The following is a 10,302-nucleotide window of genomic DNA, read 5'->3' on the forward strand; positions in this document are numbered from 1 at the left end:
GCATATGTGGTCCAGCATAAATTATGAATGTCTTATGTTTGATCCCTATGGCTATGTTTTCCTCATGCACCATATGATTGGAGTTGATTTCACATACACATCACAATTGGGCCATCTCTGGGCCTCCCACCTTGGTTTTCCCACCCGACTCATGCATGTTGACGTGATTCTTGCAAGTGGCAACCTATACTGGACGGTGTTGAAACTGCAATGTAGGCCCACAAGGATACATGCATGATCTAAATTGTCCATCCATTTTTCCATATCATTTAAGGGTATCAGACCAAACTTGAGTAAGATCCAATTCTCAGGTAGGCCTTGTAAAAATCCAATGACATGCATCCTCTCTCACTTTTCCTCGGTGTGGCCCACTTAAATTTTATCAACTTTTTGGCTAAATTTTCATTAGACTTAATCATTAGAATGGATTTCATGAATGCATCACAATGGGACCTGACCCCACCCCAGCGTGTAAGCAAGCCTGCCTTGGTGCGTACGAAAGTCTCCTGCGGGACGGTGTGCAGGAGACCACCACTCTATATATATATATATATATATATATATAGATATATAGATAAAGAGAGAGAGAGAGAGTTCCTTTAGTGATTGGGCTACTTTTCACCCATCTTGAGATGATATCCTCCCTCCCCCCTTCCATCAAATCCCATATTATCAAGTCCCTTGTATAGAACATACTCTTTAACTTGGAGAGTATAATTGGAAGTAAGAAGTGTGATTGTATCGTTCCATTTGGTTTTCAAGGCATTCAGTTTGTTCTTCACATTAATAGTCATCAACTGGATCTCCGATTTATCTAGCGGCAGACTTGGTTACTCATTAGAGACTCAATTTTAGTCTGTATTAATTTTTTCAACCAAAAAAAAAGGTTATTTGATTTCGGAAAAACTAGTCCAATATTTTAAACAATTAACTCCAAAAACCAAGTTTATTTTGAATATCACTGACAATCTTGCCCCAACATGAAACAAAACACACTCCATTGGAGGGGAGAGACTATGGGAGTGGGACAGTTCATCACCACCTTGTTTTTAAGTTGTGGTGTATCGTGGACTGTACATGTCTGTCAATCCAATCCAGGCATAAAAATTGTGGGCCCCTTGAGAGGATGCAGCATAACAAATTTAAACTAATCAAATGACGTTATCTGTTTGATTTTGTGAGTTGCATTTTAGACTGCCGACAGTTTTCTTTCTTACTGTCTACTTGGAAGGTGGATGGTCAGGATCATTCAATTGAGGAGGCGACGGAAGTTAACATGGTAAGGATTTTAAGTACCACTTGATGGATGAGTCCTAATGTTGTGATCTCAGTAGATGCATAAAACATTTTATGGCTTTTGACTTGCAATCAAGGTTTGTTAGTATTGCCCCGAAATCTATATGTATTGTTTAAAAAACAAAAAACAAAAAACTACATGTTGAAGAGCTCCAGAAATTGTCAAATGGGGTTAGTTTCAGGATTCTTCAGGCCAAATGCTTGTTGAACCCATTTTTCAACAATAGAGAAGCCTGATAGCAGTATTAACTGTACTACTAAAGCCTGAATCTGAAATCTGAAGTTGAATCTGAAATCTGAAACCTGAATCTGAAATATGAAGTCAAAAAAACTTATTTGGTAATTATGGCTGAAGTCTGAAAATCAAGTACTGAATTTGAAACAACCTGGTTGGTTAACAAATATCTGAAATGCCTAAAATATGTTAATTTAACACATTTGCCCCTATTTCCTGTTTGGAAATATTTTACATTAAAAAATAAATAAATTATTAAATGAAAATAAAATTATTCTATTTAATTCAAATAAACTACGTTATGGTGTCATAAATCCTCTTGTGTGAGTGTAAGCAGCATCAACCAGATAATATTTATCTACATAAAAACAAATGACATTTTAGCAAAATTTCAAGTTATAATTTTACCAAGCTATATATATATATATATATATATATATATTATATATATATATATATATATATATATATATATATATATATATATATATATATATATAATATTACTAGGAGGAGACAACAGAAATTTCTTTGTTGGATCAAGCTTAGCATCCATAAGGACCCTTGAATCATGTGCCACCCCCTCCCATCTAGCTATGACTAGAGCTGGGCATCGGACCGAGTCGGATCGGATTCGGTCCAACCCGACCCTAATCGAAATCTGCAGAGCCTGACCCGACTCGAGTAGATCCGGTACCGGATTCGAGTCATCTAACTCGAACAAATCCGAATCCCTACTAGTCTAAACCAATCCGATTCCAACTCGGTTAGAAAAACCAAGTCGGATCGGATTGGGCGAGGTTCGATCGTCCATTTTTTCAACGGTGTGGAAATCCTTATTCTCACTATTTCTTATGGTGTGAAGCATCAACCCCTCAAATGATCTGAAAAAACTGATGGACGGTGTGGATAAACCAAAAAAAATTTAAGACGGTCCCACGTAGTTTACCCAATAGGATAAAATATCTCACTGCGAAAGCTTCCTGAAGAAGCTTTATATGAAGGGAAGCGGATTGCGTAGTCAGTACGGTAAGCGTACTGAGTAAACTCAGTGGGCCCGAGTGACATTCATGCATTGTATCCACTCTGTCCATCTCTTTTGAAACATAATTTAGGGTATTATCCCAAAAATGGAGTATATCCAAACATCAAATGGACCACACCACCAGAAACAGTGTGAATTGAACATCTACCGTTGAAAAATTCTTGGGGACAACATAGGGTTTAGATCAAGCTGATATATGCGTTTTCCCTTCATCCATGTCTTTATGATCTTATGAACAGGTTAGATGACAAATAAACATCATTGAGGGCCTTAAAAAATTCTCAACGGTTGAAATCAATACTTCCACTTTTTCCAGTGATATGGTCCACTTGAGCTTTGTATATGCATCAATTTTGGGTTGAACCCATAAAATGATCTGGCAAAACGAATGGACGGCGTGGATGAACTACATGCATTTGCAGTGGGCCCAACTGAGTTTACTCAGTATGATAAGAGCGTACGAGTAACTCAGTATGCAAAGTGAGAAGTACTGTCTGTGGTCTTATAGCTCACGCCAGCTATATAGCTGCTTTAGTTACGTGTCGTGCAAAGACGAGCACTAACAGTCCTTGAGCTCTGAGTTGTATGAACAGTTCAAAGGAGATCAATGTTACATGGCCCCACAATGATGTATTTATTATATCTATACCGTTCATCTATTTTTAGAGATCATTTTAGAGCATTATCTAGAAAAATGAATTAGATCCAAAGATCATTTGGACCACACCATAAATAGCAGTGGAGATGATGATTTTCACCGTTAAACAATTTGTAGGCCCACCATAATGTTTATTTTCCATCCAATCTATTCATAAGGTCACAAAGACCTGAATGGAGTGTAAAAACAAATTTCATGTTGATCCAAAACTTCTGTGAACCCAACACGGGTTTCAATGGTAGACGTTCAACCCCTACTGTTTTCCGTAGTGTGGTCCACTTAAAAGTTAATCTATCTTATTTTTGTCTCAAGCCTTAATAAGATATTGCCAAATGGATGGACGATTTAGATATAACACATACCTCGTGATTAGACCCACAGAACTTGCTAACGTCCGCTTCTGTCTCTGGGTCTGACCGTCACGCCTGTAAACAACCGTATGCAACCTTCTTCGATCAATGTCTGTTGCGTCGGTCTTTCTCTTTCTCTCTTCCGTACACAGCTATCCACCGTATCTCTGTGTATATCTCTCCGACAGAGAAATCTCCGAAACTCAACTGCAGAAAGAAAGGTATTTGATCTACCTTAGGATATTTAACTAGTTTTTTTCTTGCCTTCTTCTTCAACAGAAAGGGAGAGAGAGAGAGAGATAAACAGAAATAAAGAAAGATAGAGAGAGATAGAGTTGGGGGCTCAAGTGTGTATTGGGCGGGTTTTTTTGGCGCCAAACGAAAAGCCAAAGATATGGGGATATTTTGTAAAATAGAGGGATATTTACATCCCGGGTCGGGTCGGGTCGGACCATTTCGGTCCGGGTTATCGGATCGATTCTGTCCGGATACACCCCTATCCGAATCCGACCCGAAAAATGATCGGATCTGGATGGACAAACTCGATTAGCCGTCGGTTCTGTTCGAAACGGTACCGAGTCGGGTCGGATCGGGTCAGATCCACCGGATCGGGTCCAACATTCCCACCTATAGCTATGACATATGTAAAAAATCATATTAAAGTCACATATAGCCATAACATTCTGAGCACATTCACCCCTTACTCTTACTCTATAAGGTATTTGTTTATCTGTCGAGATACATGCAGGAAACAATGTTGAATGAGCTTTGTCCATTGAAAACATTTTGAGGGCCATAAAAGTTTTGAATAAGCGGATTTTTGTTTTTTCACTTCATCTGGGCATGTATGACCTAATCTACATATTGGATGTCAAATAAACAGTACAGCGGGCCCTAGGAGGATTTTAATGGTGGATATCCAATCACTATTGTTTTCCTGTGGTGGGTCCACTTGAGATTTATACCCATCTTATTTTTGGGATAGAGAAAAAAAAATGATATGTAAAGATGGATGAAATACATCCATCATGAGGCCACATAGCACTGACCACACCCACCAGGCTGGCGAGTAGCCAATCCGTTTCCGTATCACACACTAGCTATATCGCTGGTGTAGATACTTCTCATGCGCAAGACGCTCCCCAAGGTCCCAGTTGTAGGAATCAAAGGAGATCAAAGTAACATGGGCCCACAATAATGTATTTATAGTATCTACACTGTTTATAAATTTTTCGAGATTATTTTAGAGCATTTTCCAAAAAAAATGAATCATATCCAAAGCTCAAATGGACCACACCAAAAATAGATAATGATTTTCACGGTTAAAAAATTTGCAGGCCCATTGTAACGTTTATTTTGCACCTAATCTATTCATAAGGTCAAAAATATCTGAATAAAGAGGAAAACCATATTTTATATTGATCCGAACTTTTGTGACCCCAAAAGGGTTTCAATGGTAGACGTTTAATTCCCTACTACTTTTTGCAGTGTGGTCCAGTTTATCTTTAGCTCTATTTTATTTTTTGGCTCAAGTATTACAACAAGCTCGCAAGATGAATGGACCGTTTGGATATAACAAATACATCATGATGCGACCCACATAACTTGCTGACATCAATACGCCAGCCAATCCACTTCCAATCCCGTCCCCGACTCGGAGATGGATTGCCTACTCCACCTGACACCAGCCGGCTGGTGGGTGCTGTTTTGTGGGCCCCACTATGATATACATGTTTCATCCATTTTTACAGATAATTTTAGGGCTTGTTACAAAAAATGATAGGGATATAAATCTTAGGTGGGCTACACCACAGGAAAAAAAAATGAATGGATATCCACCATTAAAATCCTTCTAAGGCCCACTGTACTGTTGATTTGACATCTAATCTGTTAATTAGTTCATAAAGACCCAGATGAAGGGAAACAATAAATATCAATCTTATCCAAAACTTTTATGGCCCCTAAAACGTTTTTAATGGTCAATGTTCATTCAACACTATTTCTTGTAATGTGGTCCACCTGAGATTGATATATAGATCATTTTTTTTAATACCATAACATGATATATAAAAATAGATGGATGGCATGGATGAAACACATACATCATGGTGAGGCCCACATAGCACCGACCAGCAGCCATTGGCCGGTGGCAGTGGGAGTAGCCAATCCGTTCCGTCTTCTGTCCAGGACACGGATTGCGTACTACCCCCACCCGTCCCTAGCTCCGAACAGGCAGTTCTGTGGGTGGGCCCACCGTGATGTATTTATACATCCAAATCATCATCAATCCATTTTCTCATATTATTTTAAGGCATGAACACAAAAATGATGCAGATCCAATGCTCAAGTGGACCACACCAAAAATAACAGCAGGATAATGATTTTCACCATTAAAAAATTCATGTATACATCCATTGTTGAAACCTTTCTAAGAGCCACTGTGATGTTTTTTTACCATCCAACCTATTCATTAGGTCATGTATACATGGATGAAGTGAAAACACAAATATCAGCTTGATCTGAAACTTCTCTAGCTCTCAAGAAGTTTTTAATGGTGGACATTCAATCCTCACCTTATGGTCCAATTAATCATTGGACATGCTTCTTTTATTAGATCACACCATAAATTATCTGAAAAAGTTGATGGATGGTGTGGATTAAACACATAAATCATGGTGGGGCATAAAGAAGTTTCACAGGTTAAAGGTTGATTTTGTATTGCGCAAACAATTTAAAAGAAAAAATTTCCGTAGTAACTTGAAAAGGGTACTTTTGGAAGTAAAAAATTTTTGTTTAATGAAAAATCATAGAGCGCATTCCGTTTAGCATTAAGCCAAACTCCTATCACGGAAAGAATTCAGTGAAAAACCACTTAGCGCTTTCCATCTTCCACATTAATAACGCATTAACAAACACTACTAAACACCGAAAATTTTTCCATTCCGTGTTAAGTGCAAAAATTCAGCATTAACAAACACTTAGAGCTTTCCGTCTTCCACATTAATAACGCATTAACAAATACCACTAAACATGGAAAATTTTCTCACTTCGTGTTAAGTGCAAAAATTCAGCGTTAACAAACATGGCCTATGTCTCACAGGAGAGAACACTAAGGCAATTTTTTTCTTCTGTTTTTTTTTTTCCTCACTCAAATTAAAGATGACAGTTCCTCAACAACAAGTCCACGTAGACGAAGGTCATTCTACAGTGATTCACTTGATGCAAAACGCTATTTATTGCAATTCACATTGCTTCTTCACCTACTTATATATGAGTGTGGGACCATTTGTGTTGTGTGCATTCCATCCAATCCACATCCCCAACATGATGATCGGATGCTCCAAAAACTAACTAGGCGTATCTAATCATTACGTGGGCCAGCACCGTAGAAAACAATTGACAATCACCAAATAACTTTCAAATTCACTTTGTGGCTGGCATGATGGTTGGGTCAGCATCCTATTTTGTGTGTATAACTTTCATAGTGTGGCAACCCTTATAACAGGACAGGTTGGATGCTATACACAGATGGGCTTGGGATTTGGATTGGGAGGAAAGAGGGATAGCGTACTCTCTCTCTCTCTCTCTCTATTGCTCTGCGCTATGCCCGCCCATACGCAGGTAGAGCGCCTTTGTGGGCACTCGTGTTATTTATGAGTTGTGAGCTTTCTCGAGGCGAATCACATTGTCTGGATCTTCTGGCCAGGAAACCTCACTCAGGTGGACCACATGACAGAGAAACCAATGGCTTGTTTTTAGCCGTCTGCTTCTTCTGCAACATGATGACCCTAGAGAAGTCAAATGGCATGAATTTTAGGAGAGAAGAACTCAGCAGCGTGGGCCCACCTGTTGGAAGGCTGGGATGCGTGAATGTGATTACTGTATGCCACATGTGCCAAGCACACGGGCAATCTTTGAGACTCTTCTACCTTTGTACTTTTTGAAAGGAACATTTCACCCGTCTCTGTATAATAAATAATAATTTTTTTTAAAAATAAAAAAAGAATAAGCAGGAAAAAGTCGTAGAATATTAATGAAAGGCACATGCTAACCTCTTTTCTTCTTCTTCTTTTTCTTAAAGGCATGGGATTATATGAATAATATCACCATTTATAATAGTATGGTCGCCGCCCAATTTTCTGGCTATTAATTGAAAGGCTAGGATCACCCGTACAAAGTGAATTCAACGAATGGGAAATCAGAAGTGGTTCGCTCATCATGGATGTGTAGATCAATGAACGGACCTGTTTTAGTATCATCAACATGGGTCATTGATTTCCCTAGGTATTTGTGGAGGTCACGATCAATCCAGGAGATGAGCACTCAAGGGTGGGACTCACATGAAATCACAACCAATGGTCGGAACATAAGGGTGGGACCCAAATGCTGGATGATCTAGATCAGTGATCGGGCAATTTGTCATGTGATCAATATGGACCATCCATTTTCTGAATGGACAATTAGGATCGTCCAACGGAAATGGTTACTTGAGAGGGATGAACATTCCAGGGCCGGCCAAACATGATGCATAGTCTAGGTCAATGATTGGATCATTTACAATATCATAATGGACCGTCTATTTCCCTAGCCCTTGAATGGACAGTTAAAGTGAGACAGTTTCTGATTTATTTGCGGCATGATCAATATTGGCCTTATCTTTCACTAGCCATTGAATGGATGGTTAGGATCTTTCAACAGAAGTGATTTTTTTTTTTTCATAGGGTGGGTGAGCAAGAGTGAGAACCACATGATGAACGGCTTAGACCAATGATTTCACTATAGTATGATCAATAAGGGCCGTTCATCTCCCTAGCCATTGTAGATCACACGATGCAAATTTGCTCACGTCCAATCCACTCATCAATTTAATTGCATGAAATCCAAATTTTATTTTAAGAGTTGTAGTTGATAAGGTTACAGAATGGGCCACATGATTCACTAGTCATTGCGACGCTTCCTAAATAAATAAAAAGTAGAAAAAAAATACACATGATTCCCAACTTATAAGCCAACCAAACATGGTTATCAGATTTTTTGAGAATCACAATGCCCTATTACAAACCCAAAGAACAAATAAGATCACTTCATTGTCAGTAGATGGAGACAGGGTTGTCGAGAAATTGAAGATTTGTGATCACAGTGTGAAATTTTATAGAGACTTTGTGTGTAAGGATGGGAGGAATAGGCCGACTCTTGATAATTTGCATTTTCATTTATTGTTGTCAGATGAGCCGTATTCTTTGAAACAAGCATTCTCTGAAGATGAAATAAAAAATGCAGTGGGAGAATTGGGAAGTGATAAAGCTTTGGAGCCAGATTGTTTTCCATCAGCCTTCACCCCCCCCCCCCCCCCCGAAGTGATAAAGCTTTGGAGCCAGTTTGTTTTCCAACAGCCTTCCCCCCCCCCCCCCCCCAGAAACTCTAAGAGTGTGTGAAGAGTGATTTGTTACACTTTTCCAGTAATTTTATGATAAAGGCTTTATAGCGACAAGTCTATTTCATTGATTCCTAAGAAGGGAGGAGCTAAATATTTGAAAGATTTCTGTCCTATTAGTCTTCTAGGCGGCCCTACAAGATTTTATCAAAGGTTTTGGCTTCTAAATTTCTCAAGGTGTTGAGAAATGTCATTTCAGAGTCACAAGGGATTTTTGTCAATGGTAGACGGATAATGGATTGTTCCTTATTGGCCAACGAATGTGAATTCTTGGTTTCGAAAAAGAGAGGAAGGTGTAGTGTGCAAGCTTGATATCAAAAAGGTTTACGATCATGTGGATTGGGTGTTTCTATACTATATGTTGGGCATATTGAGTTGTGGACCAAAATGACACTCTTAGATTTAATAATGTGTTAAGTCGGTTAAATTCTCCATTCTGGTAAACGGTTTACTGAAAGGGTTTTTTGTTGCTTCTTGGGGACTCCATCAAGGTGATCCCTTTATCTCCATTTATATTTGTCACGATAATAAAAGCTCTTACCAGAAATGGTTGATAAAGGTTCTCCAGCTTAGTTTGGTTAGAGGTTTTAGAGTGGATAATTCAGATTTCACATATTCAACACGCGGATAATACTCTTTTATTGTGTAAGGCGGACAACTTCTATGTGCAAAATCGTTGGTCAATTGTAGTCTTTTTTTAGGTGGTTTCTGAATTCAAGGTCAATATCTCTAAAAGCAAGATTTCAGCAATAGGCATATCCAAAGAAAAAAATCAGATCTTTACAGAGATGTTCAGATGTCAGGAAGCCTCTTTCCCGACAACTTATTTGGGATCACCATTATGCATAGGTAGACCAGCAAAATATGTGGGACAAACTAATCGAGCAATGCAACAGGAAGATGTCTAAATGGATGTCAAGGTACTTATCAATGGGAGGAAGAATGATTAGGATTCAGGCATCTTTGTGTCTTCCGATTTACTGTCTCTCTTTAAATGCCCAAGGTCTATTCTAAATGCTTTGGATGGAGAAAACATAAATTCCATCTTTTGAAATAGGATGAAGTTTGTACACCGAAGGATAAAGGGGTGCGGGACTGAGGAAGTTAGAGGATATGAATCAAGCTTTGCTAGGAAAGAGAATTTGGAGGTTAGGGATGGAGAGGGAGGCAAGGTGGAGGGAAGTCATATCTAGGAAGTATGGGTAGAGGACAGGGGAGTGGTGGACAAAGGCATCTTCTCTCTATCGATCTTCTTATCTATGGAAATTGGTAGCATCCCTTAAA

The 10,302-nt window shown here is 38.8% G+C and overlaps 1 long non-coding RNA gene across 1 annotated transcript; it reads left to right on the top strand.

Annotated features, from left to right (window-relative positions):
* The first annotated feature begins 620 nt into the window (after window positions 1-620).
* On the top strand, window positions 621-7,566 carry LOC131248877 (uncharacterized). Its single transcript, XR_009172517.1, has 2 exons — window positions 621-1,279; window positions 7,291-7,566. It is a non-coding gene; the product is annotated as an uncharacterized LOC131248877 (long non-coding RNA).
* The last annotated feature ends 2,736 nt before the right edge of the window (window positions 7,567-10,302 follow it).

Source organism: Magnolia sinica, chromosome 6, assembly GCF_029962835.1.
Source record: "Magnolia sinica isolate HGM2019 chromosome 6, MsV1, whole genome shotgun sequence".
In the NCBI taxonomy this organism is placed as follows: domain Eukaryota; kingdom Viridiplantae; phylum Streptophyta; class Magnoliopsida; order Magnoliales; family Magnoliaceae; genus Magnolia; species Magnolia sinica.